Raw genomic sequence first — 27,278 nt, 5'->3', positions numbered from 1 at the left:
GGATTGGATTCGAGAGAAAGCCTTTCTTGTTGAGAGGGAGTGTTGAAAAATGTGCAACAAGAAATGTTAAATTTAGAGTGTGCTTAAAATAGACCTGCTAAAAATAGCATGTCTAAAAATAGCAGTTTGGCCAGTGAGGTCATTGGCCACATTGGGTGAGAGGTAAAACTGCTAAAAATAGAAAGTTCTAAAAATAGCATTCCTGGGTCCCTTCCTATTTATAGCAGTCCCTAGTCTATCTATAGGAAGTAAAATTAATTTCAGTCTTAACAGCAGTTGGAAATTTTAATTAATTAATTCAGCTGAGTTAATTAGTTAAGAAAATTTGAATTTGAAGTCTTTGTGAGCATGCACATGGGTTGTCCCACTGATTGAGGAATTTATCCTTAATTTCCTCCACTGATTGAGGGAATAAGTATGAGTTCTATAATGAGAGAATCAGTTGACTTAGTTCTAACTAGTCAAGTCCAGTTAGATTAGTTTAACAAGTTGTTAAAATAATAAAATATAGTTTGTTAATGCTTGCATGCATGTGACAACTATTATTTTAGATAACTGAGGATTCACTCATGGATAACTGTTGCATGTCAGTTCTGTCAGAGACCTAGTTGAGATCAGATGTGGGACAATGTACTATCATATGCTTGGATATTTCTAGTAAGTATTCCTTGCATGAGAAGGATCTATTATAGGAGATTGGAGGACTTGTGACCTACATATTGAGGCCTAGGTAGTCCATGATTTTCATCTTCTGATTGAAGATCATCAGAGTACAGAGAGAGCAGGATAGCTATTGAGCTGATTCTTTCTATATGTTGAAGAGGATTTCCACTTGATTGATAATACAATGTTGGGGTTTTATGCTGGTGCTTTCCCTAGTGATATATTCTGTGTTATGTTTGATTGATTTCTCTTGATTAGTTATGCATGTTTCTACTTGATGTTGCTCATGAATTCGATTATGCTTCTGCTTAATGTTTTGTAGAAGTAGAACAAGTATTATGCTTTAGGACATTGCATATATCAGTTTGTTCTACAGGTGAAATTTCTACATGGTATCAGAGCTATTTGATTTGTAGAAAAATTCTACATAGAGAAAATAAAAGGAGCTCATCAGTTTAATCTAAGCCTTTGGATGATATAAGGTTAGAAATAGATAGTTTGTTTTATTAAAGAAAAGATATAATAAGGGTTTGCTAGCCTAAATGCACCCAAATAAATGAATAAAAAAATGTTAGAATAGGTAAATGGGTAAGTATAAGAAAGGTTGTTGAAGTATAAAGTTAATTGGATCAAAATACATGCATCATGCTTAGACTCATATTTCAATATGTATGATCAATTGTGGAAGAAAAAATAAATGTTTTCAAGTTAATGTGATTAACTCCTAGTCATTCATTTTTCCCTTACTTACTAATTTCCTATCCACAAGTATTCTCTAACACTTTAAATCCTTCAAGTCAAAGAGGCTCAGAGCATTTCTTTGACTTTTGGTGGGACCGGACCCTCGGTTTAATGACTTAAGGACATCAAGTGATAAAATCCCGTTCATGAAATTCATCTCCCCCTCATTATCCTAATAAAATCCCTTCTCCTAAGTTTAAAACTCTTTTTCCTAGGAAAAGTAAAAACAACTCCATGTTAAAGCCCTTTTCATTCAAAAAACCCACAAAAACATCTTATCCTAAGTATTGAGTATATGTAAATAAAGCGCGCAAATATCACATTTGCATTTATACTTAAAGATATACGCACTCCGCTCATTACATTTCATATTAATTTTTAATCTAATTATATAAATTCCCGATATACCTATCCCCGTATATTGAATAAATCTCTTAAATAAATATCCCAACCCTTAGTTTTGATAAAAACTATACAGTTTACCCCTTATCCCAACAAAATAAATAAAACCCATTATTAAACCCTACCCGATCAACTAAGCCCATGATTAAGTCTTAAATTAATCACAAACCACTGGGGATTAAAGCCTTGGCCCCCTCGAAACCCATGCTCTTATCACCCATGCACCTCCCTTGCTCGACTATCATCTGATCATCTTCCCCTTCATCCAATGGTCCACAGCCATATCGGCTGCACCCGATGGCTGACCGTTACCCGCCCGATAAAGTGGTTTTCTCTGGCCCCCCGACTGCTACGTGTCATGCTCTGGAGTAGATCAGGTGACCCCTTCGAAATACCGCCCAACCTCCATAAGTGGTGCAATGGCCCTGGAAACTGCCTCCCCGCTCAACCCGCCAAACCACGTACTGTTCATTTGAAATCACTCGCCAAATAATAACCGTTGCTCCATAAAAAGGCCGAGAAGCCCTTTTTCACCTTTTTTCGCTCATTTTCTTTGTGAACCTCTCCGAACCAGTGTGATTCCTGCAAATGCTGAATTCACCATTTGAACTCCGAATTCACTCCTGAAGAAAGTTGCAGAGACCCTAGTCGACCTCCCAATCCATACCAGATTCATTCGAACCTTTGCAGTTGCCATGAACTCCAAATTCATAGATAATTCACCCAATTCCAGGTATTTCACCACAAATTACCACTCGCCCTTTCAAATTTGGAAACGTTTAGCCTTGCACAATGTTTTAATTAAGTAAAATTAATTAAAAAATACTCTAAATTTGAAAACCTGTGGCCAAACCCTTTGAAAGTTTCCAATTTCTATTCAAAACCCCTGAATAAACCTGTAAAGCCAAATTTAAATCCATAAGAACTAAATTATGGCTGCCCCTGTTTCCTTGGATGTTAGACCTGTCACAACTCCCCATTTGGACCTTTGTCACCTTCTCTTGGCTGACAGGGATTTCCAAATTAAGGATACATCTACCCAGACCCTCCGGCTTAAAATCCATTGTTTAAGTAGGGACAGATACCTCAACCATGCTGATGATATTGGCCTTTGGGAGTCAAATTTTCCCAAATACCAGTTCCCAGAGGTACATGTTTTCCCTGAAATTGTCCACCAGTGCCATGCTTGTTACATTCCCAGCCTGAGAGCTATTATGTCCCCTAAACAAAAGATTCTGTTCACCATTACAATTGATTCCATTAATGAAATATTGCAAATCCAACCAGGTCAAAACCTAACCCCACTCTCCATTGGGGATTTTCTAGACCAGTACTCCAAGTTGAGTCTGTCCAGGTTAGCCCAAATATTCCAGACATTCATTATAGAAGAGCGGTATATTCCCAAAGATCCCCCTCCATATGTTTCTGCCATGTTCTCCGAAAGGGGCAAACAAATCATCACCATGATATCATGTGTTCTTGGTTGCACCATTGATGAATTTGTTGATGAACTTGTCCTGGCCTTCATGTCAATTTATACCCTAGGACAACCTCCTGCTGTTTTGTATAATTATGCTAAGTTCATAGCTGAGAGAATGCATGAATAATTCACCAGGATGCACAATGAGAGAGTGTTTAAATACTCATCTGTCCTCTACCATATGTTCCTATACTATCAACCAGACAAATTTCCTTTTGCCCTTCAGAAGCTGGATACCAAAGGCCAGCCCAGGTCTGTCATTTTTTGGACCCCACTGTTCCATAAGTTTTAGTCACCATATACCTATTCAGATTTCATAGATTATTTTGTTCATCCAGTCATGACTATGCTGACAGGAAGCCCTCCACCCAGGATAAGTCCAGAGATCAAAAGGGTCCTTCAGTTGTCTAAACAAAGCAAAGTGGGAGATTGGTACCTTTACCAAAACCACACAGAGATAAGAATTTATGGTTGCCAGCTTGCACCATATAAACTACCCAAATACCTCCCCATGAGGTTATTTTCTCTAGAGTACTATAGACAAATAATGAACTCTGATGAGATAAATTTTGTCTCAGCCAAGAAAAGATCACAATTCAAAGTAAAAAACTAGTTAGGCCCCTTCATCTACAATTCTAGAGAGGCAGGGGAGGAGGCAGACCAAATTTTGTAGCAAATGAAGTTCCAAAAGAGTTTCATGTGGAGGTATGACCCTCAAGAATTTATGACCAGATTGAGAAAGAAGGTCAAGTTGGGACCTTATATTCACCACCCCATACCAGAGATAGAAAGATATGCCAATCAATCTGAGTGGGTGGAAAATACTCTTGTAGACAGAGACAATACAAAGGTAGATGTAGAGAATACCTTATGTGACTTAGAAAGACAACTTGATGAGAGCTTGTTTCTGTAGGTACCTGAACAACAAGAAGCAGCCATGAGCACCCCTCCTATCATGCAGAATCCTCAGAATGAGGAAAATAACCCCAAAAGGACTAGGGAGGAACCCTCAAGTTTAGGAATGGGTACATCAAATATACAATATGAGACTAGTCAGAGCAAAAGACCTAGGATAAATCCAGTTTCAGAGCAGGAAGACACAGAAGGCTCAGTAGAAATAACTGATACTGAACTGGACAGAAGTAAGAGCACAACTCCATCTGAGGAAACATAGGGGCCATCCACATCAAAGACCCAGATTTTGGAAAGGCATCTAAGTGTAGAGGTATCCTCATTCAGTAGGCCTGCTAATAAGGATAAGGATATCAAAGATAGATATACAGAGATCAAGATGAGAAATGAGAAACAAAAGGCCCAAAATGATGCTCAGTATCTCAAACTCACACCTAATAATCAGACCAAGTTGATGTTTGCTTTCGACATCAAAGAAGGAAAACTACAAATGTCCTTCATAAAACCAACTACACAACAGGCAAGGACATCAACAGATTACAAGAGAATTGATTTTGAAGTGATGGCAAGGGATATTCATCCCATAGACCAAATTGAGTTTCATAAATAGGCTGGAGAAATGATTTACTCCACCATTACAGGTAAAGCCATAGTTGCCCATCAACTGCAGAATTCATTAACCAACATCTCAGCTCAATATCAGTTAGAGAAGGCCTCGTCATATACTAGAATCAAGTCTTTGGAAGACTTAGTGATTGAATTGGGACATGATCCCAAAGACATTAAAGCCACTGAGCAACTGATTAAGAAAAAGAATGATGACATTGAAGATACCTCAGCTGCAACATCCCCAAACACTGGAAGTTTTGGAGAACCAGACTAGACATGAAGAATTAATGGACCTAGTCCTGAAATTGAATGAACAATTAAAGGAGACAAAAAAGGAATTGGACACTTTAATTAAATTGAAGCAAAGTGATATTGCCACTATGTCTGCAAATGTCATCCCAACAGTCTCAACAACAGTCCCTTCCATGTTGGCAGCCTCATTGGCTCCCACAACTCCTATGGCTACAACACAACCAATTTCAACGGAGTCTACATCAACAATAGGTGCATTAGTTGAAGAAGTAGCAAAGTTGGTTAGAGCCATGAAGGAAATATCCATACAGGTTACAAAGATGAATAAGCTGAAGGAAAAGATGAAAAGCTTGGAAACAGAGTGCAAGCTTTCCAAGATTGTGCACAAGGAAGAAGTGCAGAAAGATGCCAGAATGAATGAAAGATTAAAGGCCATGGAGAAAGATATAACACTAAAGGAATCCCTTGGACAAGCCAAGGAACTATTATGGGCCAATATCATTGACTCTGTCAATGATATTTGGCAATCCATTCAAGTTATTTTTGAATAGATAGATCTGATAAAGATAGCTACATAAGCTATCCAAAAATTCAAGGAAGAACTAGGAGACATGTCTGAATATGCTACCAGATTTATCCACTTCCTCAATAGTAAAAACAAGTATGAACTTCAGGAATTGGATATAGAGGATAGGACAAAAACAATTTTGGAGGTAAGAAATGTCCTTTCCAAGAGAAACTTAATGTTAAACTTGGAGGACAAGTGTCAAAATATGTAGGTAGCAGTTGATAGATTTATGGCCAAGTTTAAAATTTTGAGAGAGAAAGGGTTACCCAGTCCCTTGGTCATAAATGACAAGCTCATGACACAACAGGATTATGAAAACAAAATCAGAGAGCTAGCTAAAGAACATGCCAGTACATCATCGATAAAGGCATTGCCAACATGCAAAGTTCTTTACCAGACATTTGAAAACCTGTTTTTCCTCCAGCATGAGGTGAAACACCTATTCATCACTAGGCCTAATTTTGCTAAGTACACTGAGGCAGACGAGATATATACAAGAACGTTGAAAATCAAGTTACCTGATGCTAAATTATGGGAAAAATTCACTGATTTACTATAGTAAAATGTAGTAAAAATGTTAATGTACAGTCAACAAGGTAAAAGGTAAAGGTAGGTCAGCATGATTAAAGAGTGTCTATTGGGTCCCTATAATACTAGTGATTACCCCATTACTATTGTAGTTATACCCCTTATTAATATTGTTGTGCCCCTATTGCCCCCATATTGTTATTACTGTGCCCCATAGAATCCCTCTATTGTTATTTTTGTGGCTTTATATTATTATTGTTAGGTCGGCTGGATTATATTGTGACTCCTTAGACTCCTATATATAGAAAGGAGGTTTTGTCATTTGTATCATCCAAGAATTGTTCATTTATGTAATGTAAAGGAGGTTGCCCCCTCGAAGAGGCTGAATTCTAAGGCGTTGATCTATCTTTTCTATCTTTTCTTGAGCTGGTTTCATAACATTTGGTATCAGAGCTTTGGATTCTAGGGTTTCGCTGCTCCAAACAGGTCATCGTGGCATTTTCGCTATAACTTTTTTTCTGTGATGTTTCAGAAGCTAAAAAAAAACCCATTTGAGAAGAAATTGCGCTGAACCTTGGGTCCGAATTTCAGAGCTTTTTGCGTTATATTTGCGGAGATATGATCTGAGGAAGTTGGTCTTTTTGCAGACTCCTGAATTACATTCCAAACAGGTGACCTGGGGAAAATCGTCATAACTTTCTCTCTGAGCATCGGATTGAAATTTCGTAAGAAGGTACAGAAAGAGGACGGACTGTAGTTTCTTGTATATATTTTTCAGATCCAAAGGTCGAAACAGTGACTCGTGGCACGTCGTACAAGTTCGCTCTACTGAACTAGTCTATAATCAGTCACTGTGGGAGATTTCGCATAACTCTTCCTTGGAGAATCCAATTTGGATCAGACTGGTGGCATTGGAAAGAGGACACAGAGGGCTACTACAGGTTGCAATTTCAGAACTAGATGATCTAAAAGTACAGAGATACATCAGAGGCAATATCGAGCTCCTACAAAGTGAAAAAAGGTGTGTAGATTTTTTTAAATTTTTGCTTAAGCTTGGTTTGAAAATTTATTTTGAAGGAATTCAAAGGGCATAGTAGAGCATTATTATCGGTAACTGATGCCCCGAGGAAAGAAAATGCAAACACCTAGTAAGGAACCTGAAAGCTCTAGCATGACTCATGAAGAAGAGGAAGAAATGCTACATGATATATCAAAATTACAAGAACAAGTGCAACAAGTGTCACTTGCACAAAAAGCAACAGAATCTAAGATGGATGGTTTAAGGAAAGATGTAGAAGCTAAGATGGATGGTTTAAAGAAAGGTGTAGAAGCTAAGATGGATGTTTAAAGAAAGGCGTAGAAGCTAAGATGGATGGCATGGAAGCTAAGGTGAATGGCATGGACGCTAAAATTGATGGCATGGATGATAAGATGGAAGATTGAAGATAAATATGAATAAGTTGCTACAAGAAATGGTCACTAATGGTGAAAGGGTAGTAAAGGAAACTCATGATGAGAACAAAAGAAATGTTAATCATGATTCCATAGACTCTAATGTTGGATCGAAGACTCACCATATTCCAAAAATCGATATGAGGAAGTTTGATGGCAAGGATCCCGCCACATGGATATTACAGATGGAGCAATTCTTCGATCTCAATAATGTGCAAAACACACAAAAGGTACGTATGGCAACTTTATATTTGGAACCAAATCAGTTTGTATGGTATCAATGGCTTTGCTCTCGTAAACAATTTATCACTTGGGCAATTTTTACGGAAGAATTGATAGCACATTATGAGGATACAAAAAGCAACACTTTTTTTAGCCAATTGATAAGTCTCAAACAAAAGGGTTCAATAATGGAGCACATTGAGGAGTTCCAAAAATTGAACATAAGGGTAAAAGATATTCCAGAGGAGCATAGGATTGATGTGTTCATAGGGTCTTTAAAGGATAATATCCAACATGATGTTCGCCTTTGGGAACCTGATTCATTAGAGAAGGCATTCAGGTTAGCAAGAAAAATGGAAAGCAAAATTATGGCAACCAGGAAGCATACCACTCACAACTATAAAGACGGAAGTGTTGTTGCCCCTAGTCTTCCACAACCTATAAGGTTGACACCACAACAATTGGAAGAAAAAAGAGCAAAAGGGCTTTGTTACAGTTGTGATAGCAAATACACTAAAGGTCATAAGTGTGCTGAGAAGAAATTATTCTACATAGATTGTGAAGAGGAAGAAGAAAAGGAGCAAGAAAGGTCAAAAGAAGAGGATATACTCCAGGAACAAAGCCTAGATGAAGAACAAATAAATCCGACCATATCTTGTAATGCATTGGCGGGAATTACCACTCCTCAAACCATCAAGATAGAAGGACAAATCAAGAAGAAAAAGGTAATAGTGTTGATTGATTCAGGAAGCACCCACAATTTTATTCATTGTAGGTAGCAAAAGAATTGAATTGCTTCCTATATCCAGCACCAGAGTGTCAAGTGATGATTGCAAATGGAGGAACAATAAATTGCTCTGGAAAGTGCCATAATATCAAGCTATCCATGGGAGAATATGTATTGACTAGCCCAATGCTTTCCATTCCAATGGGAGGTGCTGATGTTGTACTAGGAGTCCAATGGCTACAATCCTTGGGTACAATAGCTTTTAATTTTCAAGAACTTTTCATCAAATTTTCTACGGAAGGAAAGGAAGTTGAATTAAGGGGTATTGCAGGGAAACCAGGAAAGATAATCAGCTCTAATGGTATGACAAAGCTTCTAAAAAAGGAGCAAAGAGGTGTAATTGCACAATTATGTTCGCTAGATGTTTCCACATTGGAATCATCTATTTCTCCAGATCTCCAAAAAGTCTTGGACAATCATTCCAAGGTATTTGAGACTCCCAAAGGTCTCCCACCTATGCGTGATCATGATCATGCTATTCATCTGATTCCAGGAAGTGTTCCTCCAAACATCAGGCCGTACAGATATCCCTATGTCCAAAAGAGTGAAATTGAACGTATGGTTGCAGAAATGCTAGAGGCTGGTATAATTCAACCGAGTCAAAGTTCTTTCTCTGCTCCAGTAGTATTGGTGCACAAGAAGGATGGATCATGGCGCATGTGTCCAGATTATAGGGAGCTCAACAAGCTCACTATTAAAGATAAGTTCCCCATTCCTGTCATTGATGAATTACTGGATGAATTGCATGGATCAATTTACTTCACCAAGTTGGATCTTCGTTCAGGATATCATCAAATCAGAATGAAGATTGAAGACATTCCGAAAACAGCATTTAGAACTCATGAGGGTCATTATGAATTTTTGGTCATGCCTTTTGGCCTTACCAATGCACCTTCAACATTTCAAGGTTTGATGAATTCAATTTTCAAACCATTCCTTAGAAAATTTGTGTTAGTATTTTTTGATGATATACTAATCTACAGCAAGTCTTGGAAGGATCATGTTGAACATGTTGACAGGGTGCTACAACTATTGGAGGAGAAACAATTATATGCAAAAAGATCCAAATGTTTCTTTGGAGTCCAGGAGGTGGAATATTTGGGTCATATTGTATCTCATGAAGGAGTTAAGGTAGACCCTAGCAAAATTAAAGCCATTAAGGAATGGAAAATCCCCACATCCATAAAGCATCTGCGAGGATTTCTTGGGTTGACAGGGTATTATCGCAAGTTTGTTAAGAATTATGGGAGAATAGCAGCACCTCTAACAACATTATTGAAGAAAGATGCATTTTCATGGACTCCGGAAGCAACAAAGGCCTTTGAACATCTTAAAGAGGCAATGTGCCAAGCACCGGTCTTAGCTACACCGGACTTCACAAAAACCTTTATTGTGGAATGTGATGCTTCAGGAAATGGAATTGGTGCTGTTCTAATGCAAGATGAAAGACCCATTGCTTTTGAAAGTCGTCCAATCAAGGGAAAGTTTTTAAGCAAAGCTATTTATGAGAAGGAAATGTTGGCAATACTCCATGCACTTAAGAAATGGCGACCCTACCTAATGGGAAGACACTTCAAGGTAAAAACGGATCATGATAGCCTTAAATACTTTTTAGAACAAAGATTATCCTCTGAAGAGCAACAAAAGTGGGTCACAAAGATGTTGGGTTATGACTTTGAAATCATCTACAAAAAAGGGAAGCAAAATGTGGTGGCAGATGCACTCTCAAGAAAGGATGAGGATGTGGAAGCATTGTTGTGTGCCATTTCTATTATCCAACCAGATTGGATAAACGAAGCAAGGGAGGAATGGAAGAATGACGAAGAAGTGTGGGCACTTATTCGAAAGTTACAACAAGATTCCAGTACGTCTGATACATTTAGCTGGAAAAATGATTCGTTATGGTACAAAGATCGCTTATACCTCTGTAAGAATTCCCAGCTAAAACAAAAGATTCTTATGGAATTGCACACTTCTCCCTTAGGAGGGCACTCAGGATTTTTAAAAACTTACCACAGGGTTAAGAAGGAATTTTTTTGGGATGGCCTTAAATCAGATATTCAAAAGTTTGTGGCGGAATGTTTGGTTTGCCAACAAAATAAAGTTGAAACAATTAAGACACCGGGTCTATTACAACCTTTATCCATTCCAAGCCAACGTTGGGAGGAGGTTTCAATGGATTTTATCACAGGTTTACCCAAGTCTGAGGGAAAGAGTGTCATCATGGTGGTAGTTGACAGACTTACCAAGTATGCACACTTTTGTGCATTATCACATCCATTTAAAGCCAGTACAGTTTCTACTGCATTTATGGAAACAATTCAAAAGCTACATGGAAACCCAAAGATTATTGTAAGTGACAGAGATCCCATTTTCACTGGAAATTTTTGGACAGAATTATTTTCTTGTCTTGGTACTCAGTTAGCTCATAGCTCATCTTATCATCCTCAATCTGATGGGCAAACTGAGATAGTAAACAAATGTTTGGAAGGATATCTTCGTTGCTTTGTATCTGATAAACAGACACAATGGGTCAAATGGTTGCCTCTGGCTGAATGGTGGTATAACACTTCCTTCCATACAGCAACAAAAATGACCCCATTTATGGCACTTTATGGGTATCAACCACCATCCATCACATCATATTTAAGAGAAAATTCTAAGGTTCAGGCAGTGGAACATCACATCGAACATCAACAACAAGTCCTCCAACTCTTAAAGGATAACCTCGTGTTGGCACAAAATAGAATGAAACAACAGGCAGATCAACATCGCAGTGAAAGAAGTTTTGATGTAGGTGATTGGGTATTCCTACGGCTACAACCATATAAGCAAATGTCCCTCAAGCAAGCTAAGAAGGATAATAAATTATCACCAAAGTATTATGGTCCGTACAAGGTGTTGCAAAAGATTGGTACTATGGCATACAAATTGGAGCTTCCTGCAGCTTCTCGATTGCACCCAGTTTTCCATGTTTCATGTTTAAAGAAGGTTATAGGCGACAAGCTCCCAGTTCAAACAATATTGCCAGAACTTGACGAGGAAGGAAAAATTATATTGGAACCGGAAGCAGTCACAGAAACAAGAACTCGACAGCTACGAAATCGATCAATTTCAGAGTATCTTATCAAGTGGAAGAACTTATCCGCTGAAGATTCCACATGGGAGGATGAGAATTTTATGCAGAAGTATCCAGAACTACTCAAGCGTTGAGGACAACACTTTTTTGAAGGAGAGGGGCATGTTGGGTCCCTATAATACTAGTGATTACCCCATTACTATTGTAGTTATACCCCTTATTAATATTGTTGTGCCCCTATTACCCCCATATTGTTATTACTGTGCCCCATAGAATCCCTCTATTGTTATTTTTGTGGCTTTATATTATTATTGTTAGGTCGGCTGGATTATATTGTGACTCCTTAGACTCCTATATATAGAAAGGAGGTCTTGTCATTTGTATCATCGAAGAATTGTTCATTTATGTAATGTAAAGGAGGTTTCCCCCTCAAAGAGGCTGAATTCTAAGGCGTTGATCTATCTTTTCTATATTTTCTTGAGCTGGTTTCATAACAATGTCAATGTCAAAGTGTATCAGATGAAAGCCAAAAGTGAATGCAACTTCCAGTGTAAACAACCAAACAGCAAGGCAGCATGAAAGGCTAGAAACCCAACTGTAAAGGCCAGCAACACCAAAATACTAGGGACAACATGAAGTAGTTCAACAGCTGTCTCTACCTTCTAGCAAGAAGATATTTTTATTTCCTAGATTAAATCTCAAGTTAGTTGGGATATTTTGTAATAAACTTTTGTATAAATACTTCACAATTCGAAGTATGTAGGGTGGATTCTTAGACATTTCTATAGACTTTTTGATCAAAAGACTGTAAATATATTATATCACTAACTGGGCCAACAAACTGGATTAATGAATAAAGACAATATATTTCGTAGGATTCATGTGTTAAGTGAAGTGGAGACAAGTATTTTCTCATGTTGTTGTTATCTTTCTTAAAGTTTTTCCACAATCTTTAATGTATTTCTGAATCTGAATTCTATAACTGGAACAATATCTCAGAATTTGTTTAATTACACTGTGTTCTAACAGTTAGGCATTTAAATGTTTTCAACTGATATCTAAGTTAAGGAATTCTTAATTACTCCTTAATTTAGGTTGTTTCTTGCTAATCCATGTCAAAGATTCTTAATTGACCTTTGTTTCGATTAGCCTCTATTTCTCCTTTATATCTCGGTCTTAGAATTATTAATTGCTCTATCACCCTGATTAAAACCATTTCACCCTCCTATTCCAAAGACCCAGACTTTACTCCGCTAGCTTTCCCTCTGAAAATTCCCTTTAGTGAGTTGATCTTGTCTAGCTGCCCTTCTGTTGAATCCATAGCCCAATGGTCTAAGGATATCATTTTATCCATCTGTTTTAAGGATCCCACCATTCAATCTTCAATACAAATCAAAACCCCCCCCTGAACATTCATAACTAGCCTGAAATCCCAGCAAGAAAAGCTAAATCACACAGAGAGAGCCTTCTCTGAGCCTAGGTTGGCTAGAGCCTATGCCCAAAAGTTGGTTTGTGGTTACCTCGGTCATTTTCTTTCTTCTAATAACTTCTAGAGAAAATTCTGAGTGATAACAATCACCACGACTACTTTTGAAACATTCACTTAGAAGAAAATGCAGTATTGACATTTACGCCTCTAAAATTATCATTTGAAAGAAACTCTTCATCCTCCCCTTCATTACTGGTGCTCGCATAATCCTTAGGATTATGAATAAGTGGAAAAAATGATTCTCTATTCATAGTAAAATTATCATTTGCATGGAATTCTTCATCCTCCCCTACATTAGTGGTGGTTTCATAATCCTTGGGATTAGGAACAAGTGGAAACTTTGAATTTCTATTTAATGGAAATTCTTCATCCTCCCCTATGTCAATGGTGCTCTCATAATCCTTAGGATTAGGACTAAGTGGAAACATTGAATCTCTATTTACTAGAAATTGTTCATCCTCGCCTTCCCCTTCATCAGTGGTGCTCTCATAATCCTTGGGATTAGGAATATCTTGAAACTTTGACTCTGCAAATTCTTCATCCCTCCCTTCATCAATGGTGCTCTCATAATCCTTAGGATTACGAATATGTGGAAAATTTGACTCTGCAAATTCTTCATCCTCCCCTTCATCAGTGCCGCTCTCATAATCCTTAGGATTAATACTATGTGGAAACTTTGACTCTGCAAATTATTCATTCCCCCCTTCAACAGTGCTACTCTCAAAATCCTTAGGATTAGGACTATGTGGAGACTTTGACTCGGGATTAGGATTAGGATTATGATTAGGACTATGTGGAGACTTTGACTAGGATTAGGATTAGGACTATTCATCCCCCCCTTCATCATTGGTGCTCTCATAATCCTTAGGATTAGGAGGAAGTGGAAACTTTGACTCTGCAAATTCTTTATCTCCCCCTTCATCAGTGGTGCTCTCATAATCCTTAGGATTAGGACTATGTGGAAACTTTGACTTTGCAAATTCTTCATCCCCCCCTTCATCAATGGTGCTCTCATAATCCTTATGATTAGGAGGAAGTGGAAACTTTGACTCGGGAAATTCTTCATCACCCCCTTCATCAACATTCCTCTCATAATCCTTAGGATTAAGACTGTGTGGAAACTTTGACTTTGGAAATTTTTCATCTCCCCCTTCATCAGTGGTGCTCTCATAATCCTTAGGATTAGGAGGAAGTGGAAAAATTGACTCTCTATTCATAGACCAAGTGGAAATTTGTCTCTCTATTCATAGTGAAAGAATTCCTATTACATTCATCAAAATGAATAAAGTTGTTGCATGATGAAGATGTCAATGCTAAAGAAAGAAAAACTTTTTTATCAGAAGAATCCATGACCTTCAACCAGAAGATGTTGAATGATACAAATGCACTCTCTCCCTATGACAATATATAACTTAGAGATTGAGAATTTCCCTCTAAAGTTTCCCCCCAAATTTTTTTCACCAAAAATTTTCCCTCCAAAGTTTGCCCCCAAAAACTTTCGCTGAAAATTTTCCCTCCAAAAATTTCGTTTTTAAGTATTTCCCTCCAAAATTTTCATCTATAATTTACTTGAAAACATATTACTAAACTTTTGGTTTTGAAAAATTTCATCTTAGTTTCTATTCAAAATATTGATAGAAACTCAAAATAAATTTTCTATTTAAATTATTTAACATTAACTATGCAACTAAATTAATTTTTATAATTAATAATTTATTTTTTATCCCATAATGAATGAATACTAACCTAAAGCTATATATATATATATATATATATATATATATATATATATATATATATATATTAAGTTTAATCCCACATTCAAGAAACGATAAATCAATCCCACAATCATCGCTATAAAACAAAATTCATCCTTTCTATTCATCACATCAAGTCTTTTGGGTCTTGTTAAAAAGTTTGGAGCAATTTTGCGGAGGAATTGCATTGTCATAGATAACACATTCAACGAGAGTTTTACGCATTTTAAAGGTTGGTTTTCTTTTTATCTCGACTAATTACAGATGGATTTGGGGAATTGTGTTTTTACAGGAAAAACCACATAAAACACTCTTTTTTATTTTTATAGGGATGAAAAGACAAAAAAACACAAATTTGTAGGATTTTTAGGAGAAAAATTAAGTTCTTTTTTTAGGCTTTTGAAATGAAAATGGGTGTTTTGTTTTGTTTGTTTGTTTGCTTGTTTGTTTGTTTTGTTTTGTTTCTTGTTTTTTTTTTTTTTTTTTTTTTTTGGAAGCATTAAAATTCTTGCATGAAAAAAAATAAAAAAAATTGTTCAATTAGAGAAAAAATATATTTTTTTTGTTATATATTCGTAATTTTTAAAAGTTTCTTTTTATTTTTGTTTTTTATTCTTCTTTGTTTGTTTTTTTTAATTATTTTAAATTGATTTTTTTTAATTAAAATATATATGTTTGAAAATATTCAAAATTTTTAATTTAAATTTAATTGAAAAAAAATATTTAGAATTTTTTTTTTGTTTTATTTTATTTTTTATATGTTTTTTTAATTATTAAAAAGTAATTTTTAAAACTAAAATAATTAGTGTTGTTGTTGTTTTTTTTTTTTTTTTTGAAATAAATAAAAAAATCAGCCTTTTTTGTTTTACGTGCAACGTCCCTTAGCGGTGAAAGGCCCAATTATTTTTTTATTTTTTTTATAAAATCAAAATATTAATAATAATATTTTTTTTTAATATTAATTTTTTTTAATATAGAATTTTAAATATATAAAAAAGGTTTTAAATTTTTATTTTTTGTATATAGTTTTTATTTTTTATTTTTTATTTTTATAATTTGTTAATTTTAATAATTTAAAATTTAACATATAATATATATATATGATTTTAATAATTTAAAATTTAATATATAATATTTGATGATGATGATGATGGTGATGGTGGTTAACGTCCATTGAGACCAAACTTTGGTCTATCGGACCTAAAGAAACAGATTATTTAATTTGATTTAAGATTTTATTACTATGCTCAAAAAGCTTGGAGAGAAGCCTCTCGAGCTCACTATAATTTTGACATCGTAAAAGGCTAGGAAGGTCAGTATTGCGACAGAGATTATGAAACTGAGATCTAATGTGGTTGTATGTGGGGCACTCTAAGAGGAAGTGGTTTTCATCCTCGATGTTCCTATTCTCACAAAGATGGCAGATCCTTTCCATCCATGGTGTTTTAGGAACTGCCCAACAGCCTGTTTCACTATGGAGCTCATGAGAGTTCATTCTAATCTTTGCTATATTAATTTTCTTCTTTGAGCTAGTTAAAATAGAGAGATACTTTTGATCTTCTAGGGTGGGGTTGATGACCTTCTTATAATAACTTAATTTTCTTTTAGCTGCTAAATCTTTCTCACACCACATTTTTTCTTTGAACTTAGAAGTAACAATGTTTTTAATGTTATTAATGTTTTGCAATGCATCATTCTCGTTGATCTTCCAATGGTTTAACCAAGCCCTTGTTTCTTTATACCACCCCCGCTTGAGCCTTAGGTGGTTTTGGCTGGAATTTAAAGCTAGCTTGGGAAGTCTATGGTCTCCTATGTTATTGAGTTTGTGCTTGTACATCAGAAGCCTAGTCATAGCTAGGCTCTCGATATGGGAAAGACCTACTTCTATAAGGAGAATAGGATAGGGTGTATTGCTTTTAATTTTCAGGTTATATGTTATAAAATGCTTCTGGATTTGCTCAATCTTTCTCCAGGATTCTCTAGAGATGCTACAACCCCAGACCTCACAACCATATAAGATAACAGGAGTGACTAAAGTTTCAAAGATGATCCAGATTTAAGCAGAAACACAACAAATTACAGAGATAACCATAAACACAAAGATGTAGCGGAAATAATACTTCATTTCATTAACGTAAAATACTGAGATATGCTTACAAATAGAAAATGGAAATAAACAATGAGGGCGATGGTAGCTTATCTCTGAGAAGAGATGTGGTGGCCACATGCCTCTAAACTATGTTACAATGAGGCTCAAAGGCCTATTTATTGTTGAGAAACAATGGAAAACCCTAAACCTCCAAAAACCTAACCCTAGAAGATGAAACACCAAACTATGGGCCCCGTTTGGGTAAATTGGCACATCAACTTCCCGGGGTCATAACTTTGGCATACGATCTCCATTTGACTCGTACAATATCTTGTTAGAAAGATCTATCTCGTTTAGGGCCTCAAAATGGCTCTGGAAGTTCAGGCCCAAAAAATCGCTAAAAATAGTAAACTGTGCTATAATTAAGGAAACTAAAAAGCTGAAAGAAACAATGGTGGGGGTCCAAGTGGACTTGGCAGGTGGCCACCAATATCCACCTCGATTATTCCTCCCCCCTTAGGAAGCAATGGTCCCCATTGCGTTGAGTTCCTCCATGAGATGAGGAAACTTCTGCTGAACTTGGTCCCTGGTGAGCCACTTGCCTTGGTGAAGGAGTTGGCTTGCTTTGACAACTCGATACAGTTGGATGTTCTGTTGGCGAGTGTGCTTGATTTGTGTGTCCATGATCTGATCGGTTGCAGCTTGTTCCATGCAATATAGGTTTAACTCTGTGGGTGTGAGTTGTTCTGCAATGTCGGATGTGTCTAGTAATGGTGGAAAGTATGGCCGAAGGCGGTCCACATTGAACACTGGGTGTAGGCCAAGGAATGGGGGAATGTTGAGCTCAAATGCATTGTCTCCCACATCCTTGGTAATGGTGTAAGGACCATATCGGAGTGGTCTGAGTTTCCGATAGGCTCTGGTAAGGTGTTCCTTTTGCAAATGCAACCAGACTTTGTCACCCACCTAAAACTTGTGTGGCACTCGATGTTGATCATGTCGCTACTTGTACTTGGAATTTGATTTCTCCAAAATGTCATGGACTTGCTAGCGAATATGTTGGATGTGCTCAATGAAGCTGTTTGCCTTATCTATTTCGGACTGGACATGAGCCAAATCTGCGTGAGTAGCTGAAAATGGCATGGCCACATCAATCGGACACAGTGGCTGGAATCCCAAGCCCACCTGAAAAGGGTTGTGGCCAGTCGAGCTGTGGAGAGCCCGGTTGTTGCTGTGCTGAACATAGGGGAGGCTCTCATCCCATGTGCATGGATTCTTTGAGTTGTACATGCGTAGAATGTGTACAATCATCCTGTTGACAACCTTTCTGGCCATCAATTTGAGGATGGAAGGCTGTGGATTTAGTGAGTTTGGTGTCTAGCATCAACCAGAGACTAGACCAAAATGTACTGAGGAATCTGCTATCCTGATCTGAGATGATAGACTGTGGGATCCCAAAGTGTACCCACACTCATTCAAAGAAGAGTTTAGCAGTGGCTTCTGCTGTGATATTCTTCTTGCAGGCTGCCATAATGGCCATCTTAGAGAACATGTCGACGACCACAAAAACACAGTTGTTTCCATGCTTAGTGGAAGAAAGGCCTGACATGTAATCCATGGAGATGGATTCACAAGGTCTACTAGGGGTAGGCAGCGAGGTATAGAGGCCTTGCTTCTCGACTGTTGGTTTGGAAATGGCGCAGGTAGTGCATGATCTGATGTACTTCCCGACATCCTGTCGAAGATTCGGCCAATAGAAATACTTCTACAGTACTGCCACCATTTTCGCGACCCCAAAATGCCCAGCAGCCTGACTGTAGTGTGCTTCCCAAATCATCTTGGCACGCTCGCTTGAAGGAACACAAAGGTGACCCAGGTGGCATAACAGGGCATCTTGGAGGTGAAAATCTGGAACATACAAACCCTCCAAGAGTGTCCGATATGTGTGGCCAAATTCTGGGTCACTTTTGTAGAGAAGTGGCCAATCAGAAGTCTCATTCCCACAAGAGTTGAGCATGGTGGTTAATGACATGATCGGTGGTCGACTAAGGCAATCTACAACATTATTGGTGCTCCACTTCTTATACTTGATATTCAAATGGAACTGTTGCAGGTATGTGGACCATTTCTGATGGCGATCATTCTGCAATTTCCCTTGGGTCTGTATGAACTGGAGGGGTTGGTGGTCTATGTGGATGACCGTTTCCTTCCCCAAAATGTAATGTTTCCATTGTCGGCAGGCCTGCACAATGGAATACATCTCTTTGTCATAAGTGGGATACTTCCGAACTGTGTCTGAAAGTGTCTCACTGTGATATGCCACTGGATTCCCGTGTTTAGTAAGGACTGCCCCAATAGCATAGTCAAAGGTATCTGTCTCGACCTCAAATGGTTGTTGCAAGTCTGGCAATGCGAGCACTGGTGCCGAGCAGAGGCGATCTTTCAACTTTGTGAATGCCTTCTGTTGAGATTCATACCAAAAGAATTTTTCTTTCACTCCTCCCTTGGTGACTTGATTCAAGGGCCAAGTGATATGAGAAAATCCTAGCACGAACCTGTGGTAGAAGTTGGCAAGACCTAGAAAGCTGTGGAGCTCCGTTAGAGTGGTTGGAGAGGGCCAATCCCGAATGACTTGGATCTTGGCTGGATCCACATACACCTCTTTTTCATCAATAATGTATCCCAGATACTGAACCTGGGTCATGCCAAAAGTGCATTTCTCCAAATTGGCACATAAATTTTGTTGCCGCAGTGTTTGGAGAACCTATCAGATGTGGTGGAGGTGCTCTTCCCAACTCTGGCTGAAGATCAGGATGTCATCCAAGTATACCACTACAAATGAGTTGGTGAATGGCCGCAAGATGTCATCCATTAGCCTCATGAAGGTTGCAGGAGCATTCGTCAATCCGAAAGGCATAACCAACCATTCAAAAAGTCCCTACTTGGCTTTGAAGGCAGTCTTCCACACATCGGAGGGTTCGATTGGTACCTGGTGATATCCTAACTTCAAATCAATCTTGCTGAAATATTTTGCCCCCTTCAGTTGGTCTAAGAGGTCATCAATCAGTGGGATCAGGTACCTATTATGTACAGTGATCTTGTTCAGTGCCCGATAGTAAATACAGAGTCTCCAAGTGCCATCCTTCTTCTGTACCAACACGATCGGGCTCCCACAGGGCTATGGACTCGGACGAATGTGACCTTTCTGTAGTAGCTCTTGAATCTGCCTCTTGATTTCATCGTTCTCCAGAATGGAGCACCAATAGATTGGTCCATTAGGCAGTGGCGCACTTGGGGTCAGATCGATGGAGTGCTTGACCTGACAATGCAGAGGAACCCCTGTAGGGGAGGTGATGATGTCATCATACTCCTCCACAAACTTGGCCATCCATAGTTGTCGTGCGAAGGGGCCCTGTCTGGAGGTCATGGCCATCGTCTTCTTCTTTCCTTGAGGGTGTATCATCAGGAAAACAAATTTCCCAGTTTTGGAAATGAGCTTACTGCATTGTTTTGCAGTAAGCAAAGAGATGGCGGTAGGTGGTGCTACCTCTGGTATCCTGTAAAACTTATTTCCCAAAGTAATAATAACAACATGGGCCCTTGATTCATACACATCATGTCGCTTCCACAAGTATGGTTGTCCTAATAATACATCACAAACTTCAAGGGGAGTAATGTCACACAATACCTCATCCGTGAAGGGCTTGAAGTTGTATGGAAGGCAAAACTGCTGGCTCACACAAAGATCCCGTCCTTGGTGAAGCCACCCGATGGTGTATGGTTGTGGATTTTCCGTGGTCGGTAAGCCCAGCCGCTTCACGACCTCTACCGAAATATGGTTCTTTTGGCTCCTGCTGTTGACAATGAACTATAGCGGGGATCCCTTTACCCACATCTGGGAGTGGAAGAGACGCTCCTCCTCCTTTGGATCTTCGGGTTCCTCTTTTTGGATCTTCGTGGTGGAAACGGTGGCGTTGGGCTCCGCATCGATAGTCTAATTCTCTTTGTCATTCCCCTTTTCGGGTTCTGACTCCGAGTTGGAACATGCATATGATTTTGAAACCTTTAGCTCAGCCACCAGCGACGGCTTGGCCCGACACTCACTTGTGTTGTGAGTGGAGCTCTTATGGAACTCACACCATTTTCCCATGTCCTTTTTCGGCTTCGCGGCGTTGTTCTTTGTTTGCAACTTTGGTGGGTTGTCTTGGGCCACCCTGCCTTGGCTTTGTCCTTTGTTATGCAGTTTGGGGGCACCTTTCCCTTGCTTCGGATTCACAGATCCAAAGTCTCACTTCTTCTATTTAAACTTTTGCTCGACCTTGATGGCATATTGGTATGCCTTGCCGAGCGAGGAGATGTTTAGGAATTCTATTTCTTCCTCGATGTACTTATGTAGGTAGCCACGGTATTTGAGTATCAAATGCTGCTTCGAATCCTTGATATCTAACTTTCCGCGAAGGGTATGGAAAATATTGGTAAACTGCGGCACGTCTTGGTCCCTTCCCTGCCACAGCGTGGTCCACTTTATGTATTGATCCTCATAGCTTCCGACAGGGTAGTACTACTCCTTGATGGCATCCCAGAATGAATTCCAGGTGGGTGTGGCTGAAAATTGTGAGTCGATACTTTCATCCTTCTGCTCACAGTAGGTTTCCCACTAGTCCTTGACATGGGGGGCTGCTTTGAGAAGAGAAAAAATAATCTTTTCCCGACTGGAAAAATCATGAACAGAAAAATAACCCTCTAGCAGATTTAACCATTTATCGACGGCATTTGCGTCTATCTGACCCTCGAATATGGGGTTTTCAAAATTAACTTGTACCTTAAGTGGTGTGGCATTTCTAGAGTAGCTGTGGGAAGCTGATGCATCACCTCTGCGTAGCCACTGAAGGATCTGGGCAAAGTTGTCCATCATTGTGTTCCTTTGTCGCTCGAGGGCTTCTTTGAGAAAGATTTTGATAGGATCTCCTGCTCCCTCGTCTTTCTTTTCATCCGCCATGGGAGGTCGTCGAGTTTTGCGAGGCTGGTCTTGCAAAGGTTAGACCAGTTCAAGCCCTAACTCCTTATATCCCGACCTCGTTGGGGACATGCAAAGAAAAACAGAGAAAAAGTAGACCCCTTTGATACCACTGATCCGGATTTAAGCAGGAACGCAACAAATTATAGAGATAACCATAAACACAAAGATGCAGTGGAAATAATACTTCATTTCATTAATGTAAAATACTAAGATATGCTTACAAACTGAAAATGGAAATAAACAGCTAGGGCGATGGTAGCTTATCTCTGAGAAGAGATGTGGTGGATACATGCCTCTAAACTGTGTTACAATGAGGCTAGAAGGCCTATTTATTGTTGAGAAACAATGGAAAACCCTAAACATCCAAAAACCTAACCCTAGAAGATGAAACGCCAAACTGTGGGCCCCGTTTGGGTAAATTGATACATCAACTTCCCGGGGTCGTAACTTTGGCATACGATCTCCATTTGACGTGTACAATATCTCGTTAGAAAGATCTATCCGAGAACTACCACTTTGGGAAGAGCAACATCAGTCCATGGACCCATGTTGCTCCCAGGTTTCCCATAAAACGTCATTTAGGGCCTCAAAACCGCTCCGGAAGTTCAAAACCCGAAAAACCGCTAAAAATAGTAAACTGTGCTACAATTAAGGAAATTGAAAAGCTGAAAGAAACAATGGTGGGGGTCCAAGTGGGCTTGGTGGGTGGCCACCAATATCCACCTGGATCAAAAGAGGAACTTCTTTTTATCCCACATTACGAGGTTTTCCATTTTACAATTATTTTCAAGACCAAAATAAACTTTCCACCCCCCATTAATCCTTTTCTCAATGCTATAGTTCCAGTCGAGTTTTTGATGAATATCAATACCTAGGTACCTGTAAGAATACAATTCCTCCAAGTTATTATTGTCATACATAAAATTAGCATAAGTGTCCTTCTTGGATTTGATAATCATAACTTTTGTTTTGTTAGTGTTAACAGTCATACCCATGGTAGAGCAGAAATCCTTAAGAAGCCTAAGTTGCTTATCAAGATCAGATGGGCACCTTGTGAGAAGAACGATATCATCAGCATAGAGAAGAAGGATGATGACTACCCCAGCTAAGATCGTGCCAACACATCCTGCTTCCTCTAAATACCTGTTACACTAAAAAATGTCACCATGACTATTTGCAGTTAGTATGGCTCCATCCACTATCATACTATCCTCCTTGGCAAGTCTCATGCCTCTGCTCTTCATGTCAAACTCCAAGAAAGAGAGAAAAGTCATTTAAAGTCACTTATCTCTGGGTACACAGTTTCTATTAGCCTTACCTGCGTGTACGCTACCCAAGTTCACAATACCTGCGTACTTGTATGCTCTGTATGTAAAGGGGTGGGTGCGTACCCCTATAAAGGTCAAAAGGCGCGAGTTTCATCTTAAAAAAAGTTACTTGTGGTCAAATCTAGAGCATTCTAGAAGATGGTTTGACGTGTATTGAGCGCCTCCAGATGGTTCATGCACCCCAAAGAAAGAGGAACTTATCCCATGAAGAGGGGAGCTATCCCATTGAAAGAGGGGCTTATCCCATTCATGGTGGACCTAATTAACTTCCTCCAAAGCACTATAAATACAGGCATTGGGCCAGAGGGAGGGGAGGTTGAAAGCTGAACATTCCTAAGGGTAGATGTTGCTGGAATTAGGACTTCCTTGTAGAAGCTTGTGAGGAGAGATTCCCATCCTTTCTTGTTTCATTTGGAAGTGGGTGAGCTGATCAGAGTAAAGGAGAACTCTTGTTGGACCCTGGGAGGGACCTGCACAACACCAAGGCTCAGGTTGTAATGGTTTCTTTTGTTTCCTATTAATACAAATAAGTCCATTCTTCTCAACAATTTGTTATTTATGAGTTGTTTCATATACTCCTTGGTCTGTATGTTAAATATGTTTTATTTTATGAGATATTCAGGTGCTATTTAATCGTTTGATTGTTAGTGAATGCAGGTTTCGAAGAGAAGGAGGAGCTCATCCGGATCGACGAGGCTGGACTACTACAACAGCGTTGGGTTACAGGTAGGATCTAAACACTTGATTTCTTATATTGTAAATGCATATTTAGAGAAGGATTGCTCTTAATTGTCTTGTTTGTCACTAGAAATCCTTAAGCTTCTAGGGAGGTTGATTTTGTCTGCAAAATCGACTCTTTCCGCATGACAAAATGGCGACTCCGTTGGGGATTCCATGAATGTGTTTGAGTTCTTTTTGATTTGATATTTTGATCTGAGAAAAGTCGATTGCTTTCTGGTTTTTGGCTGTCTAACTGTGTATTTGGGTGGAATAGCTTAGGGTTAAGTTAGATTTTCACTTTTCTTAGTTTTGCCAGCAGTACGCAGCCTCTGAGTTAGGCATAGTGCGTACCTGTACGCACTGCGGCTTTGTGCACAGAGCATACCCGCACCTGTGCAAACAGGTCACCTGCGTACCCCTGTCAAATTTGAGAAAATTTCAATTTTTTCCTTTTTGCCTCTTAGATTTAGTTTTTAATTTGTTTCTACTGCCCAGATCCATTGGTTACCTGTCAGAGATCTTCATCTGAACTTGTTCCGTTAGCATCGAGGGTTTTAGTGGAATTCATAGAAGTTTCGCCTTAGGGTTGATTTTTGCATTGGTCTTGTAGTGACTTTGGTTTTAGAAGTTGTAAAAGCCTTGGATCTCCCTGGTCTTTTCAGTCTTCTTAGAGGTCAGACCTTTCATAAAATCCACCTTTGTGAGAAACCAACCTTTGTGTTGTCTCTTTGCGAATTTTGAGAAAGTTTGTTGATTAAAGCTTTGAATTTCATTCTTGAGAAAAAGAACAAAAAGATTTCGATTTTGTTTTTGATTAGTTTATGATTCTGCATGAACTGATCCTTGGTTGCATTTTGACTGAGTAAAACATCCGGGAATTATATTTTGTAGGATTTTTCCTCATTTTTTTTGCTTTTAGGTAAATTTCCCTTAGATTTGCTTTTAAGTAATTTTGATTTGATTTTCTTAGATTTGTTAAAGTTGATTTTTGATAAGTAGTTTTATATGCTTTTGTTAATATAGAAAAATACAAAAAATTCTTTTGGAAAAAGTTTGCTTTGGTAGCGTTTGAAGTCTTTGAAAGAGAAAGGAATTTTCGTGAAATAATTAGTGGTCATGTGTTGTATGCTTTGGAAAAGATAAAGAGATTGTTTCTTTGATTGTCTTTGCCAAGAAATTTGTTTTCTATAAATTTTGCATTCTCCAACTCTCTTAGCTAGGAGATTCATTAAAAAGGAAAAGTAGTGTAAATCATCTTAGGTGCATCTTTTTAGTGGTTGCGAGTCGAGTCTACACACCACCAGTTTCATCTCCACTACCTTTTGTCCTAAAGAAAAGCCATAAAATTAATGCTTAAAGTAAAATTAACTTAGTAACTTTTTATTTACTAGGGCTCTGAAACACCAATATAGATCAGGCTAGTGTCTTGGAGTAGGAGAGTAATAAACTCTCCAAGACAACAAAACCAAACAAGTAGCTTATCTTGTGATAGGATAAATCCAGCTGTTTCATTTATGCTCTGGGAAAGCTCCTCTTAAAGGAGAAGCACGAGACCGTGTCCGAACCAGTGAGGGGATCAATCCTCCTTCATTGGGAAAGACGCCAGATACGCACGTACTACAAACGGTAAACCTCGGATTATTGTCGAGGAGCCTGGGGTCACTTGTCGGTAAACCTTGGATTATTGTCAAGGAGCCGACAAGGGGATTGAGCTTGTTACTCTGCCCTTGTGTGCTATCGGGGCGTAGACTGTTCCCCCAGGTATATTTGTTGCTGTTGGTAACCTTAGTGACCATTATCTTTAGGATTCTACCGAGGTGACGGTGGAGGGAAGATCCCACTGTACCTGGAGCAGACGTCGGCTAGACTCACTTGGATTTTCCGGGGGGTTCACTTCACTCGAGACGGTTAAAGTGGAGGAACTTCTGCCGGTCTATTCATTAAGCAGGTTGCCTGGGTAATTGTTCCGGCCGCCACTTCTGTACTGAATCCGGCAATGTTGGGCTTCATCACCAACTAGCATTTTCGGTCCGGAAGGCTACTGTTTGTGCTTGGTTTGACGCCCCAGATTCTTTAGGCGTGTGATTCAAATTTGTTTGGTTCTTTAGAGACTTTAGGCAGTTTGCTTTGAGATTTTACTTTGTTTGCATGTGCAGTAGTTAAAAATTTTTAACTGTGGCTGAATTACCGAGACAGTCCCCTGGAACTCGGGGCAAGTCTCATGAAGTTGTAACCGTGGCCGATTTGTTGAGGAGGTCTCGTAGACTTCGAGGCCAACCTCCTGAAGAGGTTCCCGGTCATTTCGAAGGTTTGAAAGTCCTTGTAACTCCTAGTGGCAGTAAAGTAGGATCACCTGAAGAAGGAGAGTCTTCGTTGGTAGTTCATCCAGATTACCAAAGTCTAGAAACAGGCTACAATCCTGAAGCTGTTACAGTTTCCGATCTTGCTGGTAGTTTTTCATCTACTAGTGATATAGGCGAGGAACCTGAAATATCTGAACCTGTTACTCCGACTTCTAGTGCTCCAGATTCACCTAGGGTAGAAAGAGTCATCACCGAAAATCTTCCTTCTGGTTTGATAGCTATTGAAGAAATTCCTCCAGAAGAAGATATAGGCGTCCCTATCCCTGAAAATCAACCTACTATTGATCTAAGGGAGCGTGAATCCATTTTTTACAGTCCTCCTAGAAGTACTACTTGGTATCTTTCGTTAACTAATTATTTAGACAACTCAGGGTCAAGTTTTTCTCCACCTCATACTCCTTATCCACCTGGAGGTATTTATACTCCTGTAAATATGTCTGGTCAGTCGTCCATGTTTACTCAATCTCCTGAATCATTTTTGTACGGCGGTCCTTCTGTTCCCACTGGGTATCAGTCACTTTCTGGTACTTTTGCGATAGCATCTCCTCAACCCATTGAACATGGGTTATTAACTGGAAATAATGGTAATAAGCCGTTGAGCGTAGGAGACATTTACATGATGTTAGGTTCAAATCCTAGTTCTCAACCTCAAGGTGCGCAGTTACCGCCTGGGGGGCAGCCTCAAGTAACACCTGGGGGGCAACCTCAAGGTACACAAATTGCGTCTGGGGGGCAACCTCAAGGACAGTATATACCTGTGGTACAATACATTCCTCAAGGTCAACCCCAACCTCAATATGTACCCCAAGGTCAACCC

The sequence above is a fragment of the Pinus tabuliformis genome, chromosome 4_2 (genome assembly GCF_031772625.1).
Source record: "Pinus tabuliformis cultivar Carrire ecotype Pingquan chromosome 4_2, CPIR1, whole genome shotgun sequence".
NCBI lineage: Eukaryota > Viridiplantae > Streptophyta > Pinopsida > Pinales > Pinaceae > Pinus > Pinus tabuliformis.
Note: the sequence above shows the minus strand (reverse complement) of the source record.